The sequence below is a fragment of the Pseudopodoces humilis genome, chromosome 2, assembly GCF_049639895.1.
Source record: "Pseudopodoces humilis isolate 2021_Gansu_Grassland_sample_001 chromosome 2, ASM4963989v1, whole genome shotgun sequence".
Lineage (NCBI taxonomy): Eukaryota > Metazoa > Chordata > Aves > Passeriformes > Paridae > Pseudopodoces > Pseudopodoces humilis.
Window position 1 is genome coordinate 95770874 of NC_142201.1, and position 17055 is coordinate 95787928.

General features: G+C 37.3%; 1 long non-coding RNA gene across 1 annotated transcript in view; it reads left to right on the forward strand.

Moving 5' to 3' along the window:
• Positions 1-3579, forward strand: part of LOC148184929 (uncharacterized) — a 74510-nt gene extending 70931 nt beyond the window's left edge. Inside the window, exon 5 of the long non-coding RNA XR_015771940.1 lies at positions 3140-3579. This is a non-coding gene — a long non-coding RNA (uncharacterized LOC148184929). The remainder of the gene's footprint in view (positions 1-3139) is intronic.
• The last annotated feature ends 13476 nt before the right edge of the window (positions 3580-17055 follow it).

The window sequence follows — 17055 nt, forward strand, 5'->3', positions numbered from 1 at the left end:
TGGAAGCTTGTTTGGGTACAGCATATTCTGGATGCAGATATGTCCTAAACCCCAGTAAATTAGGTAGTTTGTCTGCCTTAAATTAAATACTGTTCAGAAACTCCTTTGTGACTTTTTTTTCTTTTTCATTCTTGGTTATCCAGATGTCTTGAAAATCTTTCTTTATGCTGGAGTTTTGACACAGTCACCAAGTCACAATATGGATTAAATAGATGAGGGATTAAAAGATGGCTCTATTTGCAAGAGCTAGGAACCTAAAATATCAAATTCTGTTCAGCCTTGGCAGTACAAAGGAGTGAGCTGACATGATGAGTGTAAACAAACAAACCCCATGTTTTATGGTTTTTTTGTTACTGGTTATTCTTGCTATAACAGTGGGCAGTTGATAAATGTTTTGAACAATAAACTGCAGTCTGTCTTCTAGGGGGCTTTCACCGGATTTGCTGACTGGGTTTGTGCAGGTGCATTTGGCCACAGTATGCTAAAGTGTGTAAGGTAGGATACACCTGAACTATGCCATGCTTTTTATCCATCATTCAGTCTTTGTTAAAGTTCCTTAAAATGTCAGTGGATGAAGGTTTTGCCCTTGTCCACCAGCATGGTTGGAAGTCTATTGAAGAGGCAATTGTTGTAGTTTTTTGTTCCAAGAAGACTTTTGTTAGACTCTCTGCAGATATATTTCAATATTTTCCCATGGCTTAACTCTGGGGTATTCTGTGATTTAGAAAACTCAGCAGCCTTAATCTTCTGATCTCTGTGGCTCTGTAGACATTACAGACCTATATTTCAAAGTAGCTTTACAAACAAAAAAGAGTGAGATTCTGCTTTTATTAAACTTACTCATTTTTTTTTGTTGTGTTCAGACCAAGACTTCACTGGGCTGATCTGAGAGTTTAAGAAACACTTTGAATATATAAATTTATATATTCTGTGAAATTTGGTTACTCCCTCTTATCCACTGAGATATTTCCCTTTACTTATGTCAAGGGAGCACCTTTTTTTGTTTTATTTGCATAGTTCCTAGTAAAGTGTGGTGTGCTACTAGCTTGGGGCTTTTGAGTGGTATCACAGTTCAAAAAATGAGTAAATATCATGTTTGGTTTAACAATTCTAACATTTGCTCATAAATTATCTGTTGTCTGTTTTGGGTTGGATTTCTTTTTTAAAGCCCCACTAACTGCATGAATTATTAATGAATAATTAATTAAATTTCAAACTGAAAATCTTCTGAACTTGAATTTCTGCAAATGGAATGTGATTGTAGAAACCTTTTCTATTCCACAGAATTTATCCTGCACTTGCTTGTTAACTAATATGACAGTTTGAATAACTCATGTTACTCAATTGACTGAATTTCCTTCACTGATGTGTCAAGACAAAATGTAGCTTTCTGTGGGTAGGCACATTGGCTTTGTCAGTGATTTGTCACATTGGTAAACTATTAATACATAGATATTAGTACTGCAATGAAAACATCCAGGTTATGTATCCACTAATTTATATTTGGATTATTCTCATGTTTTCTTGGTTTTTAGGCTTTATGTGGTATAGACTAGATAAACTATTGCTAATAGTTGTAGCTCTGATAACTAAAGGGAGCACAGAAATCTTATGGACTCTCTGTCTTAGCCTGTGTGTCCTGCTGTGAATACCATCTTGCCAAAATCAATTGTGCTTTTTTCATGGTATAACAAATTTGTTTTATGCTTCTGCAAGGAAAATTGGATAAAAGGAATAAAAATTGGATAAAACCAAAAGTTCATAATAGATTATGTGTAACCATAAGGAGATGTACTGTATAACACTCTGTGTGTGTGTGCCTGTGTTAAGCAAATTTGCAAAATTTATGACACACTTTTCTTTAGCGCTATTGGCATTTCTAGAGTACTCCTCACAGTGAGGCTACCTGTGCTACTCTTAAGACTGTAGCTTGCTTAAAGAAAGTATAATTAAACAGAGTGGTGACAGCCCTTAGATGCAATGCCAGCACTGTTTGTGTTGATGCAAATCTCACTGGTGTGAGAATAGCACAGGTCTTTCTGCTTTACGTGCAGGAGCCAAACTGAGCCTGTGGTTTGTACCCCTCCCACAGATGCCTGTGCTGGCCCTGTCATGTACTTTGGCTGCAGATCAGCTGGTCCTCACCTGGACTTCTGTCTTTCCAAGCTGACCACCAGCTGCACACTCATGCCAGCACCTGTGTGGTTGTTTTTGGAAATGTCCTGCAGTTACCTTGCACAGCCAAACTGAGCATTGCAGAACTACTGGAATGGGATGCTTACACCATGCCTCTGGAAAGACACAAATATACACCTATCCCCACAAAGTCCTCGGGTGGCCTTGAGCAGTGTATTAAGTGTCTTAAAGCATGAGCTTTTCAATTGGCCTCTGAGGACCTCTTGCTGCCCCTTTGGAGATGTAGCCTTATCTGATCTGTCCATATTAGTAAAGAAGAACAATTTCTTCTCTAGGAAACACACAGGGAGGCTCATATGCTCATTTTTGTGCCTTACATCTCTTAGGAGAAAAAAACCCAGTCTTTCAGCTGCCACTTTCCATGTTCTTATGTGACATACAGTTTATTTGGCATGTAATTGGAAATAAAGGATGAGAATGGAAAAGAAAGTTTAGGACAAATATAAATGTAATGTGTCCAGATTAAAAAAAACAGATATATTGTAAACTGATATATAAAAGATAAAGGTGGGTCGAATTTAAAATGAAAAATCTTGCATCATGGACTTCTTTTCTGTGGTTTAGCTCCTGGGCTGTCAGTTTTCCTTAAGTTCAGAATCAGCATAGGGAGTTGGTTTGGTGTAGGGGCATTTGAGCCTGACAATGCTGGTGTCCCTGAGCTCCTGTGCCTCTTGCCTTGGGTTATTCCTCTGTCCTTTTTGCCCTCTTGTGATTTTATATTCAAGTCTGAAATCTTTTGCATGCCACTGCAAACTTCTACTACTGCTTTTTGCAGTCAAACATGCAGCCAAACAAACCTTAGAAAGCAGTTTTGGGAATGTTTGTGCGTGTGGCTGCGGTGGATTGGATGCCCTGTGTTTCAGACACTGCATGGAAATACCTGAAAGGAGACTGATGTCACTAGGAAGTCACTCAGTAATGACTTTCTACATTCTCTTCACAGCTGAGCATCCCAGACTAGTCATTGCATGCCAGTAGTCACCTGGAAAAGTCTACCTGGTCCCAGCTCCCAAGCAGATCTCCAAGCAAGGTGAAAATGTGTTCTGTTTCCTCCTTGTCCCAAGTTTGTTCAGGCAGGATCCTCAGAACTGACAGGATGTGTTGTGAATACAAATAAGATTTCAGCATGCTTTCTCAGTTATTCTGTAAGTGCCAGGAAAGTTTTGTGATTATCAAGAGATACCTAGTGGGGTCAAAATTCTGCCCAGAGTTTTGTGTGTTCTTTTGCTGACAAAAATATTCTGCAATCCTCCACATGAAAAGCAATTTTATCTCACATTTATTTCACTGAGCTTTAAAAAATAATTTCTGGTAAAGCTGAAATAAAATACTGTACTCTTTGCTGTATTTAATCTGAATAGAATCTGCTTCATTCTTTTAACAACCAGCCCACTCCTGACAACAAAAAAACCCTCAAAAACCAAACAAACCAACAAAATTAATTTTTCTACCTGGGAGTTCCACCACTTGGAGTAGTGGTTATGGTCCTTGTTATTCTCTCTTTTAGATGAGGAGCAGAAAGGAGCATGCCCCTCTTTGCTGCTGCTCCCTCCCCAGGCACTGCTGCATCCGTGTGTACTTTCTGGGATGGGTGGAATGGACCAAGGGTCAGGCCCATGGGAATAGAAGGGCATGTGGTTCCTAGACTCATGTGGAAAATTCAGTTTGCTTTGACATGATTTTCAGACTCTTGGATTTGAGGAAACAAGTTTCGATGTCTCCATTTTGGGACAAAATCAGAGGTTGAAACGTTGGGATCTTTTGCATAGAGATTTTAAATCAATTCTATTTATACAAGTGTGTTTGCATGCTAATAAATACTGAAGGAGTTTGCAAAGGGTTTGGAAAAGAAAGCTTTGAGGATCATACACACAAAATTGATTGACATGATTAATGGGCTATTTTTTGTAACACAATGGAGGGTGAAAAACCATGAAAGAATGATTACAAGTGCTCTGTGTATTGTATTGGATACCTTAAAAGTATTGCAGGCCAGAATTAAGATCAGAATTGTCCTGGTTAAAGTATTGAAGTGAATCTGACAGCTTGATTAATGTGTTTGAAGTATTTGAAGAAGAGCAGAATTCTGGAATAGTGATTTTGAGAAAAAATAGAAGCAGGTTGGGTACATCAGGACAAAACCCCATTTGAATTGCACACTACATAGAGTGTATTACTTATACATTTTGAAATAAAGACTTTTAGAGAGGAAAAAATAAAGGTATCCTCAATGCAATGAACATTTTCTGGTGTAGATTACAGTCTTTTATATAAAACCTGATTCTCTAAAGTCTCTAAAGTCTTTTAAATATGTATTTAAATTTTGACACATGTTTAAGTATTTTTGAGACTTATGGAGCCTCGTAATGTCTAGATTGAAGGAAACATTTAACCCCTCTCTGAAAGGGAGGAAAAGACTTCAAAAAGAATGACTTTTGAAAAAGTAGGGTAGGAAACAATATGTTAAAGATTACCAAATAAGGATACATGAAAAAATGTGTTAGCTGTATTTATTCTTTACATGTTTTGATAAATTAAATTGTATGTTGCTTTACTGAGAAAGAAACAGAAATAATTTCCTAAATAGAACAAGAGGTATTTTGTCCTTTTCACATTTTGCAGCCTATTTGTTTATCTATCTGGCCTCCAGCCAGAGAAATACTGGTATGAGTAGGCAACTACTGTATTTACCTAATGTTCTTTCCTAAATTATTTTGTATTTTACATGAGAATGATGTTAGGTAATGCTAGAGAAACAATTCCTTGCTTGTGTGATTAGGTGGGCCCTTAAGATTACTTGGATGTTTTCAATTTACTTGGCCCTAAACAAAGCAATTACTAACTAACTAACTAATAGTAAACAAAGAACTACATTTAAGTTTGCAGATCTATTGTGTATTTTTGTGTCTTTGCTCCTGTAAAAGAGAAGGGATCTAGGAATAGGTGTGTGGTCTTCAGTGGTGGCTGAACTTCTGGAATATCTTCATCTATCCTGGAAGTAGTAACTGAAGAACAGAACTGGCTATGGTGATCAAATAATAACATCTTAAAAGTCCTTCAAGCAAGAGCAATATTGCCTTTCAGTTTCACACACACCTTAAGACTGCATTAGTCTTTTTAACCCTGTGAAAGATAAGAAATGGGTGATTTTTTTGAAGCCTCTCCCCAAAAGTTATTCAAAGCCCATGAATTATTTGAATATTTTTTTGTCTATGCAGGTGCGGGTTTTTATGGGTTTTTTCTGACTCAAGAGAAGGTGAACCTTCAGTGCTACAAAATATGTAAAGAAGATAAATTATTTTGTGGGGTTCTACTAGAAAACAAATTGAAAACTATCCTTCCCCAAAAAGACTTGTCTAAAAGGAGATGTACAATGAAAATTTAAAGCTCATAAATTTAAAATTACAATTAAAAAACCAAAATAGCTTAAAAAATCATTATTTTCCCAGCTGGTCTCTGGAACTTACTGAGACTCTATTTGCGTGGGTGAAGGTAGGGCAAATTTCAAATAAAAGAAAAAAACCCCAAAATATAGAAATGGTGTATAGATTAAAAAAACAAACAAAAAACCCCATAAAATTAAACAAACAAACAACAAAACCCTAAAAAATAAAAATAGTAAAACAAAAACAGAGCCAACAAAAGCAACAAAACCCTCCCCAAAACACAGGAAAACACATTACTTCAATGGTAAGAATGGTAAGTGAGAGGAAATCCTGCAAATTTAGGTGAGGCCTAAACTCTTATGCTTTTAAAGATCTCCAACAAAAAAATCCAAAGAAGTCAACCTTAATTCAGCCTTCTTCTTGGGGACAGGAGCAGTTCTCCCATCCAGAGAAAACAAATGTTCTCCTTGCTCTCCTGAGTTACTTGCAGGACTTTAAGTGCTGCCTAGGAAAAAAAGATAATGAAAAATTTAAACACTTAGTTTTCTGAAAAAAACAAACCAAAACAATTTAAAAAAAAATCAACAAACACCAAACAAAAATGATTACAGATCAATTAATTCCATGTTTATAAATCACATATAATCTATTTTATTGTGTGTCTGTCAATTTGTATTTATTCAAGAACGTAACCTAAACTTCTGAGTCCAAGTTAGTCCTTGGAATAAACTGCATTCAAAAAAGTGGGCTTAATTTCTGAACTATAATTGGATTTGAATTTTTCATCAGGACTTTGATCAGGACTTTACAAGAATCTGTTGATCTACAAGATCTGATTGATTAAGTTGCAACATAATGAATTACATTATCATTGATATAGAAAAAAGGACTTTTTTCATACTATAATTTTGGAAAGTGGGAAAAACTTGTCACATGAGAAGACATAATTTCTGTTAATTATTTTTCTCAGGTTGGACCAAATGAGGAATTTTTATTCATTTTTCTTCTTCAATTTTTCCTTTAAATTCTGTTCTTCTGAGAGGAATGTTTCTGTGAGTATTGCAGAATCTGTCTTAATTACATTACCATTTGTCTCTCTTGTAAATGATGCCATTGACTGGTTATCTCTGCCTCTAGTTTGGTACAGCACAGTCTTTGCTAACTGTGTAAAACTGTCCTTTTGTGTTACATTTATTGGAGCTCAACACTCAAAAAAAGTTTTTGGATGTTTTTTATTGCTAGAATTATCATGAGTACAGTTGGAATCATAAAATGAATTCCCTTGTCCCAAAAGCACAAAGGACAGGCTGGTGGTGGGAGTAGCTGCTGGAGGATTTGTACTGCTTGAATTTTGTTCCCAGCTCAGTGACCTTGTGGAAAGTCACTGAACCACTCTGTCAACCTTTAGTGATTTTTGTGATGGCTATCAAGTTATGTACCCAGATGCCAGGGGTATGGAGCTGCTTAATTAATGAGTTGGTAATGTACTTTGAGATCCACTGATCTGACCTTTCATCCTGTGTTCTCAAAGCACTTGTCCCTCTCTTTATCTATGTCCAAACTGATTAAGGCTGTCTCCTCTTGCTGTCTCCTAACCATGTCATCTCAAGCCTGTTTGCTGTGCTTCTGCTTGGCTTATCTGTTTGGCCACCTTTTCTGTCCACTTCATTCCTCTGCTGTTTTTGCTTTCTGTGCTGCATTGAGCACAGGCATCTTTATTGTCACCTGAAATAATTATTGAGTGTCACTGATCTTTGGGTTTACTTCTGTATGGTGAAATAACCTCCAGCTCTCTGTTCTGAGAATGTGCAGCCTGGAGCATATTTCTTCTTATAATTTTTAATTTTTTAATTTTTTTTTTCCTTTGGTCCTGCTACCCCCTCATACTTGGGAAGAATTTTTTTGTGCACTGCCCAGCTCCTCCCCCATGTCTTACACCCTTTTCATCCTCTCTCAGAGTTTAGTTGTGTCACCACCTCTAGAACTCACCACAGACTTATAGACAGAGCAGTTGTTGCATTGATTTCTGGGTTGTGCATGTGCTAAAGGATGTGGCAGTAATGTGTACAACCTGCTATAAATTTTAGCCCTTAAATCTTTACTGAAAAACCGAGCCTGGTTAGAATCTTGAACTTGCCTTGCTGATACCTGTCACACTGTTTAGATGGGTGCAGTCAGTAATGCAATAGAGCAATCTCACCTCCTCAGATAGCTTCTCATCTGTTTATCTACTTACTAGCATGATGTGAACCTGGGTGTTTTTGTTACTTAAAGACTTCCTTCAACTCCATCAAATTGTATTGTAAGGAAAAATTATTTTCAATTCCCTATGTGGAATCTGGATTTTCCTGTTAGCAAGCAAGTAAAGTAAAAAGAAAGAAGCAGTTTCCAAGATTTGTTATGTATTTCTTGTGTATATATATATATGTGTGTACATGAGCTCTTACAAAAATAAACTTGGAGGAAGAAATCTTTTGAAGATTTACTTTCAAATACAATTGCAGTGAATAAAATGTTTTTGAAATATCAGAAACTATATAGGAAATACATTTTTTATGCAGAACAACCCACACCAAATCATACTGCCTGTGATGCTACAGCTTTTATCAAGGCAAAGCCTTGTTTGCACTGGATGGAACTCAGGGCAAAATTATTTGGTCTGTACATTTACCTGTTTTGATTAGTAGTCCTTGCTTTTCCAGCAAACTGGTTCTACCCAGACGGTGCAGCAATGTAACTCTCCTAGAAAGTCTTCATCCAGGACTGCAAGAAATTGCATCACAGGATGATAGACACCTTTGAAACAACATTCAAATTTAATGAGAATAAGGAAAGACAGAAACCAAACATTTATAGGAAGGTGAGAAAGTGAATTAGGAAATATCCAGTAGGATGGTGGATCCCAGCTGACAGAATACAAGAAGTAAAAGTATCTATAGAAGATCTTAACCAGTTCTGGGGAACATTATGAAGATCAGGTGGGGTCCATACAAAAGTAGGAGGCTTTCTTCATGGAAGTCTTTAATACTTAAATTAAGGAAAAATATGTCTTAGAGCCTGACACAGTTTTCAGATAATTTGCAGAGTCTCACTGGCTCTTTGACCTTACTTTTTTGGGATGAATGTACACAGGACAGGGGCTGTGCTTTTCTTTGCTGACAGAGCAAAGGTGGCTCATGCCTGAAGCTCTAAAGGGTTTTGTGCTCATACCCACAAATCTGGATTGCTTCTGTTGCCATCCTGTTCAACAATATGAAAGGATAACAAGAGAAATGGCTCATATTTATTGACAGAAATAGACCACAAAACAGATAATTCAGTTTGTGGAGAACTAGCCTGAGCTACAGAATATACGAAATAAGATTCGAGATAAAGAGCACAAGACAGAATTGATTGGTCTGTAAGTTAGAGACTGAAATTAATCCAGCAGAAATTATTATTCAGAATTTATTGAATTAAATGAAATGAAACCCAATATTGATACAAATAATTGCTTGAACTGTGGAAAAGACTGATCTGATATTAACCTAAATGTACATCTAGACATTTTAGGAAAAAAACCCAAAAGGTTAAACAAGAAACTGGAAATGGATTTACCTATAATATCAAGACCTGTATCCTCTAAGACCTGCATCCATAACAAGTCCTAGCAAAGAAAAATATTTTTTTTTTTTACCTAGGTCAGTTGTAGCTGGAAAAATATTACTTTTTACAAATTTGAAAATATGCTAAAAGAGCTGAAAAATGTTGAATGGTATTTTAGGTTGGCAAGAGTGGCCTAACTCTGAGAGGAGGGAAAGATGACATATCAAAAAAAACTAAACAACAAAAAAACTAAGCAATCTGGACTTGTTTTCAAGTGGGCAAATTGTACTTTCTAAATAATTGCTGTGGTGTTGGGCTCTGATTTAATAGGTAACGTGTGTTGAAGCCAGAGCTGAATGAACTATTTACACCAAATAATTTATTTGGTCAATGTCATCTTCTGTTCATGAATTATCCACAAATAATTTTTTGTTTTATTCCTCACTAATTCATTCATTATTCAAAATTGCTCAGGAAATGCTTTGTGTGAGTGCCTTTTTGGATCATTTTTTCCCTCTCTTTCTTTGGAAAATCATGGTTTTACAAGAAGGGTTTTTACAGTGGGACTCAAGAAACCTGAATATTCTTTTTTACTGTTCTTTTGATTGAGGGGAAAATAACCTATTTTTCCATTGGTTATTTACTATATTTACTGAAAATGTGAATAGTGCAACATCTTTTCCTTTTATTGATAGGATTTTAGGCAGGAAGGGACTATTAGATCATCTACTCTAATCTTTTTTATGATGCAGATATAGTAGGAATTCATCTAATTTCTCTCATACTGAGTTCAATAATTTGTGCTTAACTAAAGCAGATTGGAACTTTATTTTAAAGCTCTTTCAGACAAATGGCTAAGCTGTTCTTTATGAAGGGGTTATTATTCTATTTTCTTTTACAAGCTTGTGTAACTACTTGATGATCTTAATTTTTTTGTCATGCAGGATTGTTTTTATTTGCTGATTTGATGTCTGAGCATCCCAAGTTCTAAAGGAACTGATGGATGAAGCTGCTATCCATCATATTGAAAAGTTATGGCAGTCCACTGAAGCTCTTATTGACTGGAAATGGAGAAATGGAACCCCCATTTTTAAAAAGAGAAGAAAGGAAAGCCTGGGAAACTCACAGGCTGGTCAGTCTCACCTTGCTTGTTTCCTAGCAAGATCACAGAGCCAATCCTCTTAGAAACTGTGCTAAGGCACATGGAAATTAAAGACTTGTTTGGTGAGAGCTGGTTGGGGCTCTGCTAAGGGTAAATTGTACCTGAGAAATTTGGTGGCCTTCTATGACAAGGTTTCAGCATTGGTCAGAAAGGGAAGAACAGCTGACACCATGTTCCTTCACTTCTGCAAAGCGTTTGACGCTGTTCCACATGACATCCTTGTCTCAAAACTGGAGAGATGTGGTAGCTGGACCATTTACTGGGTAAGGAATTGGCTGGATGGCCACTGTTAAGGAGTTGTGGTCAATGGCCCGATGTCCAAGTAGAGACCATTGGTGAATGGTGTTCCTCAGGGCCTGGTATCTGGCACAGTTTAGGCCTATGCAAACCTCAGGAACTTCAACAAGGCCAAGTGCAAGGTGCTTCACCCAAGGCAGGGCAATCCCAAGCTTAAATTGGGTGAGGAATGGATTGAGAGCAGCCCCAAGGAGAAGGCCTTGGGGGTGTTGGTAAATGAGAAGTTCAGCATGATGCTGCAATGTGCTCTTGAAGCCTAGAAAGCCAAACACATTGTGGGCTGCATCAAAAGAAGAGTGACCACAGGTCAAGGGAGGGGATTCTCACCCTCTGCCCTGCACTTGTGAAAACCCACATGGAGTGATGAGTCCAGTTCTGGAGCCCCAAACATAAGAAAGGTGAGGACACATTAGAGTGAGTCCAGAAGAGAGCCATGAAGATGATCTGAGGGCTGGACCAGCTCTCCTGTGAAGAGGGTGATTTGGGGCTGTTCAGCCTGCAGAAGAGAAGGCTCTGGGGAAAACTTATAGCAGCCTTTCAGTACCTGTACTACAAGAAAGATGGAGAGGGACTTTTTCTAAGGGCATGCAGTGAAAGGTCAAGGGCTTTATATTGAAAGAGAGGAGGTTTAATTGAGTATTAGGAAGAATATTTTTACTTTGGGTGATGAGGAACAGAAACACATTGTCTAGAGAAGTCATGGATGCCCCATTCCTGGAAGTGTTCAAGGCCAGGTGAGATGGGGCTCTGAGCAGCCTGGTCTAATGGAAGGTGCCCTGTCCCTGCAGGGGGGTTGAAACAAGATGGTATTTAAGATTCCTTTCAATTCAAATCACTCTATGATTCTATAAACCCTTTTTCTTCAGGGAGGAGAATTAGAGGCTTCATGCTATGTGAAGAATTGTTTAATAATTCCTATCTGCTTGCCAAAATATAACAAATTACACAAGTGACTTCACAAAAAAAAAAAAAAAAAAAAAATAAAGAGGAAAATACAAACTGAATATCTGAGCAAGTCAAACAATGACCCTTGCAAATGCTGTCAAAGCAAATGTATGCTTTTAGTCAAATTAAGGTTTGTGAATTCTCCTTGCAGTATTTTCCCAGTACTAGCCAAGAAAGACATTGTTAAATGTAAATTGTAGTGACAGTAATTTTAAAAAATTTGAAATAGGCCTTGTTACTCAGAAGGTGCATTTGTCACATGGTATTATGATGAAAAATGCAGTGAGCTGCTGCCTTTCACTGAGTTTGGATTGGGATCCACATGCTGTGTAATACAGCAGAAAAACATCAAGGTTTTGGCAAAATATGATGGAAGTTTTGTCCACACAAAGTTGGTGGAAGTGCTTTTTAGAAGTGGAAATTACCAAGCTTAAAAAATGCTATTTACTTGGAAAAATTGTTCCTTACAATAGATCAAAATAAAGAATAACTAGTTTTTCTCAGTGGTATGCCTGGTAAGAACTTCTGCCAAAACCCCACAGCTCTCAAGTTCAATTTGTGAGCTGTCCTCCCCATGTTGCAGCAGCACTGTTTTACATGAGAAAGCTGTCCTTTGAAACTTATATGCAACCAACTGCATGGCCTGATGATTCTGAGCAGCAAAGCACCTCTCACCACTGCTGAACTGCACTAACAGGCTGCTTGGAAATTCCCCACACCTCGCTTCTGAAGCTTCTGCATTTCACTTCCCTGGAGTGGGCAGTGGCAAGCCTGAGGGTAGTTTACCGCTTTGTGTCACCATATGCAACCAAAGTGCTTTCAGATGTGAAGATCACTGCAGAGCCCTGCAATCTTATCCTTGTTACACACTCTTGCAACTGGCCTCATCTGGCAGGTCAATGCACAAAGTCAGCATGTGCGAGCTTTAAAAATGAATTTGAGTCCCTAAGTTCCCTTTGTTTCTCTAAGATCAGAAAATAGAGCTTTAGTAAGTAAGATTTCTGTGAGAGCATGGGGTATAAATAACTTGACAAATGTTCTTCAGACATTTGGATTCATCTTGCCTATCTCTAGCAATTTAAAAGATGTTGAGGCTAAACAGATGATGTGTCTCTCCTTTGCCAGTGGAGGACAATCCATCCAATGGCTTTAGGATGCACGGAGGGCCTGTCTGCTGGAGGCATCTGGCTTTCTTCACTGACTTTCAAGTGGAGATAAATGAATAGATTAGATTACACTCCTGACATGCTAAAATGAACTGAGATGAATGTCACCCCAAATTATTTGCCTCAGAATGGCTGTGATAAAGCAGCTGCACCTGATGCATTAACAAGTAGCCATATTTTTTCTCAATCAGCTGAAGAAATCATCACTTACCACTTTTTCCTAAGCAAGCAGCAAGGCTTGTGATGTACTGAAATGTCAATAAAAAAGTGCCTTCAATTCTCAAGGACTGGCCTTTTGTTGTTGTTTTTGAATACTGTGCTGAGTCTTTGAATTGTTAGGGGCATGACATTGTCCAGAGACTGAATGTGGGACACCCACCTTACCTTATCTCTATCACGCTGAAATATCAGTTCAGTGTATTGAGAAGAGACCGACATCCAGTCCACTTGTACATGAATGGGACAAGAGATTACTCAAAGCATCAGGTTATTTTTTTCCTTTCATGATAAATCAAGTGTCTTGGCAATAAAGGCACTACCCTGCCAAAGGAAGCTAGCGGAATGATGACCCTGCATTTGGGAATTCTGTCTGTATTGCTCTGAGTTGATACACAAATAGTTCTTTATATGCTCTGTGACCTTCTATTTCTTGAGGCCTTTGTTGTTAGAAGAAATAGCGTCTCTGGCAGAGTGGTAGGAAAATGCTACACCCCTTCAGGTGAAGTACCTTCAGGTGACAAGTTGTGTATGATAATTTATGGAACATAGTCCTTGTAATATTTTATGCTGCTCAAATGTTCCAGATGATTATAGTCTCTAGATCTGCAGTTAAATTATTATCCTGATCAGAAATTTAATTGCTCTCACTTGTCTTGTTCTGTATGTGCTTTTGGCAGAGTGACAGCACTTTTTATCACTGTTTCTTCATCCATTGAGTACTACAAAATATGTTTTTAAAGTCAGAGGAAATAATATTAATGGGGGCTCTGTTGCCTGATAAAATGCTTTGTTGCTCTTTTCTGATCCGATGGTAGAACAAAGTGTGTTTTAAATATTTAACGATGTTCTTAGAACAAACTGTGAATTTTGAAGCTGCAATTTGAAACCTGAGGTGAAAGTATGTCTGATTGGTGTTCATAACCCAGATGTCTTTTGATATTCTCCTTCCTTTTGCATTTCTGCACAGATTTATATTTTGTAACAAGCTCATTGAAGGCAAGATAGACAATTTGTTTTCCAACTTAGAAGGATGAATATTTTTTTACTAAGAATTTTATTTCCCATACATATAAATTGTCATAGCCAAACAGGAGTCAAAATCAACACTAGACAGTTATGATCTAAGCTTGCTGAATCAGAGGAAAAAACCCCTCCACCAAAAGAACAATATCCAAATAAAACAGAAAAACCAAAATGTTTGAACTTTGATCATCACCAGGTTTTGAAACTGCTGTGGAATTTAGATTTCCTCTTTCAGTAAGTTAGAAACTGCTTTAAGTGGCAAGATTACATGTATGAAAACTTCTGCTCCTTGTGCTAGAATGATACTGATGTTAATTTATGGTTTGAAAAGCCTGTGCAGTTTTGTTTCTGAGGAAGATGAACCATATGCTTTGCAATAAATACTTTTAATTCAAGTAGTGAGAATGATTGTAACTGTTTGGTTTTGTTGCTGTTATTTACACCAACATTTGACAGAAAGCAAGTGAAAGGAAGACAGGATGTATTGTAGGTCTATTAAAAAAACAACAGCATGGAATGCTGAGAGGAATTTTTAGACATGAGGGCCTTAAAACAGCAGGATGAACTTATTATTTTAAGTTTAGATGAAGTAAAGCTACAAAGAAAGATACATTTAAAATATCTATAATAGGTATTATTATATCTAATATATAGAAGTATTTTTGGCTATATATATAGCTCAGTGGGTTTAAAGGAGCTAGTTATCATTCTCCTGCAATAAGAGTTTTAAAAATAAGCCTTCAAATTTGGATTCCCAAATACCATTTTTGCTGCATAACAAGGGAAGGAACTAAGCTGTAAGTCCAAATGTAGAAATATTCTTGCTGCCTCCTTTGAAAACTTTGTAGAATATTTTTCCTTTGGCAAAGTAATACTTTGATTGCCTTTAAACCATGCAGAGACACCCCAGCTTAGCTAGCTTTGAATGAGCTGGGTCGAGTAATAGACATGTTGCTGTGTCAGCTCAATGGCCTGACTGGGAACAAATCCTCTGCCTTTTTTGCAGAGCTGATTAACCCCATACTTCCCGATCTGTACCACGTCTGGCACCCAGCCTGGGGGTCTCAAAGCAAACTGCGCACGTCTGCTCTGTTACATTGAACAGAATCTTGAAATAGAAGTTCTGGTACAGATCAAAAGTGTTGGGAATATTTGTGTAAAAGTAATCTTTTTAATTTTTCTTCAAAAAAGCTACTATACACAAGTGGGAGTTACATCTATAGTTTTTTTTCCTCATAATCATCTCCTCGACCATTAGCTGGGCTGACAGAGACAAACATGCTGTAAAGTCTTTTAAAATTAATATAACTATAAGCCACACAAGATAAAGATGTCACACAACTCGGAAGACACTAAAGTTCCCAGATATCTTAATTTTCCAGAACAGTGTTTGACCCTGGAATATTTTCTTCTGTAATATTCTTTCTTTGTGTGTTTTAACATGAATTTGCTCTGATTCAATTAAAATGTTTCTAACCTGGTAGCAGCTTTTTACCACTGCTTACAGTTTGCCTGGATATAATAATTGCTTCTGTTTTCACAACTTCAGTGACCTTTTTTTCCTTTGCAGATTTCCCCTTTTTCTTTTAGGAAAGCAATAACTGGAATAGGAATAGACTCAGATTTTGTTCTCTGCAGTACAGCCCATACTAAAGTGACTGGACCAGTCCAGATGCTCTTGCCTTCACCTGCATTTTGGAATTGCTTTTTGCCACTTTCTGATGCCTAAATTGGATTTTCACAAGGTATTGCTTCTCCTTTGCGCCAGAGAGATCTGTTGCTGTCAGCATGAATTTTCTCCAGCTGTTTCACCTGTTGATACTTCTCTGTTCAGTCTTCTGACTTCAGTTTTAAATTCTCTGTGCACCTTCTTTTTCTTCTGTGGAGAATCTTCTTTCATGTCTGTTAATGCTCCACCTGTCTTTTCTCTTTTGTCTATCACTGTCTCTACCTTAGATTTAGTTTAAATTTCCCATTCTTTCCTCCTTTTTTCAAAGCTCTTTGCCCTTTTCCACAATGATAACATGAATGGATAACATGATGTCACTTGGTGCACATCCTTTCTAATCCCTTCCCTGACTGCACAAGGCAGAGCTTCTGAATGGTTTTCTAAGTTTTATTTTCTTAAGCTAGATTTTCCTAATGATAATATGAACACTGGAAAAGTCTTTCTATCAATGGGGACTTCAATCAGGGCTTGACTTATATACTTGATTAATATATTTTCTTTCTAAACTCATAAGATGGGAGTTAAGCTTCTGTCTGATGAAGCCCTTCTATTGAATTTGGAATTTTCAGGGGTTTTGATTGAAGGACTAAACTTGGACAAGCAGAAGAAAGATAACAATGATTGCTTTGAGGTCTTTATTATTTTCTCATTCTTGGAACAGACGCTTAGACTCTTGGTTGCATGCAGTTCTGCTTCATAGAAGTCTGTTCTAAAAAAATAAATATGTACAGTCACAGGAGCCCTGTAGCTGAACAAATTCAGAATTTCAGTTTCAACTTTGGAAAAGCATAGTGAGATTGGCCATTGTGACAGAATTCTATGATCTTTCAACCATTAGGCTGGCCTTGGACTATTGTGTTAGTCAAGGTAAGATATGGTTATATCTCTGTATATTTATCTAGGCTGTAATTGAGTGCAGAATGTCATTGTGGGTGGGGTGCTGGATATCTAACCAAGACGACAATGTCAACAGTAGTGGTGAAATGAGTCAATGATATTTTCATTGTGGAATATGTTAGTACAGGCATGTCTCATGCTTAGTGGATTGCACCCTTTGTGCAGCCTTTTTCTTTAGCTAAATTAAAGCTATAGCAGAGAAGTAGCTGCAATCATAGCTGTGTAACTATGCAGTGGATTAACCCAAAGTGATGAGTGTATTTTATCTTTGGCATTTAGATCTGCAGTTTTCAGAATGGAAGCAATCTGGGTACAAGAATCTTTGCGCTCTCCACTAGTTTTCTGTGTTCTAATGATGCAGACACTTAATTGAGATGGTAACATGTCTTATTGTCATTGCCTTGCTTTAATTTCTTTAAGTTTCACCGTCACTCTTTGTCTTCACTGACC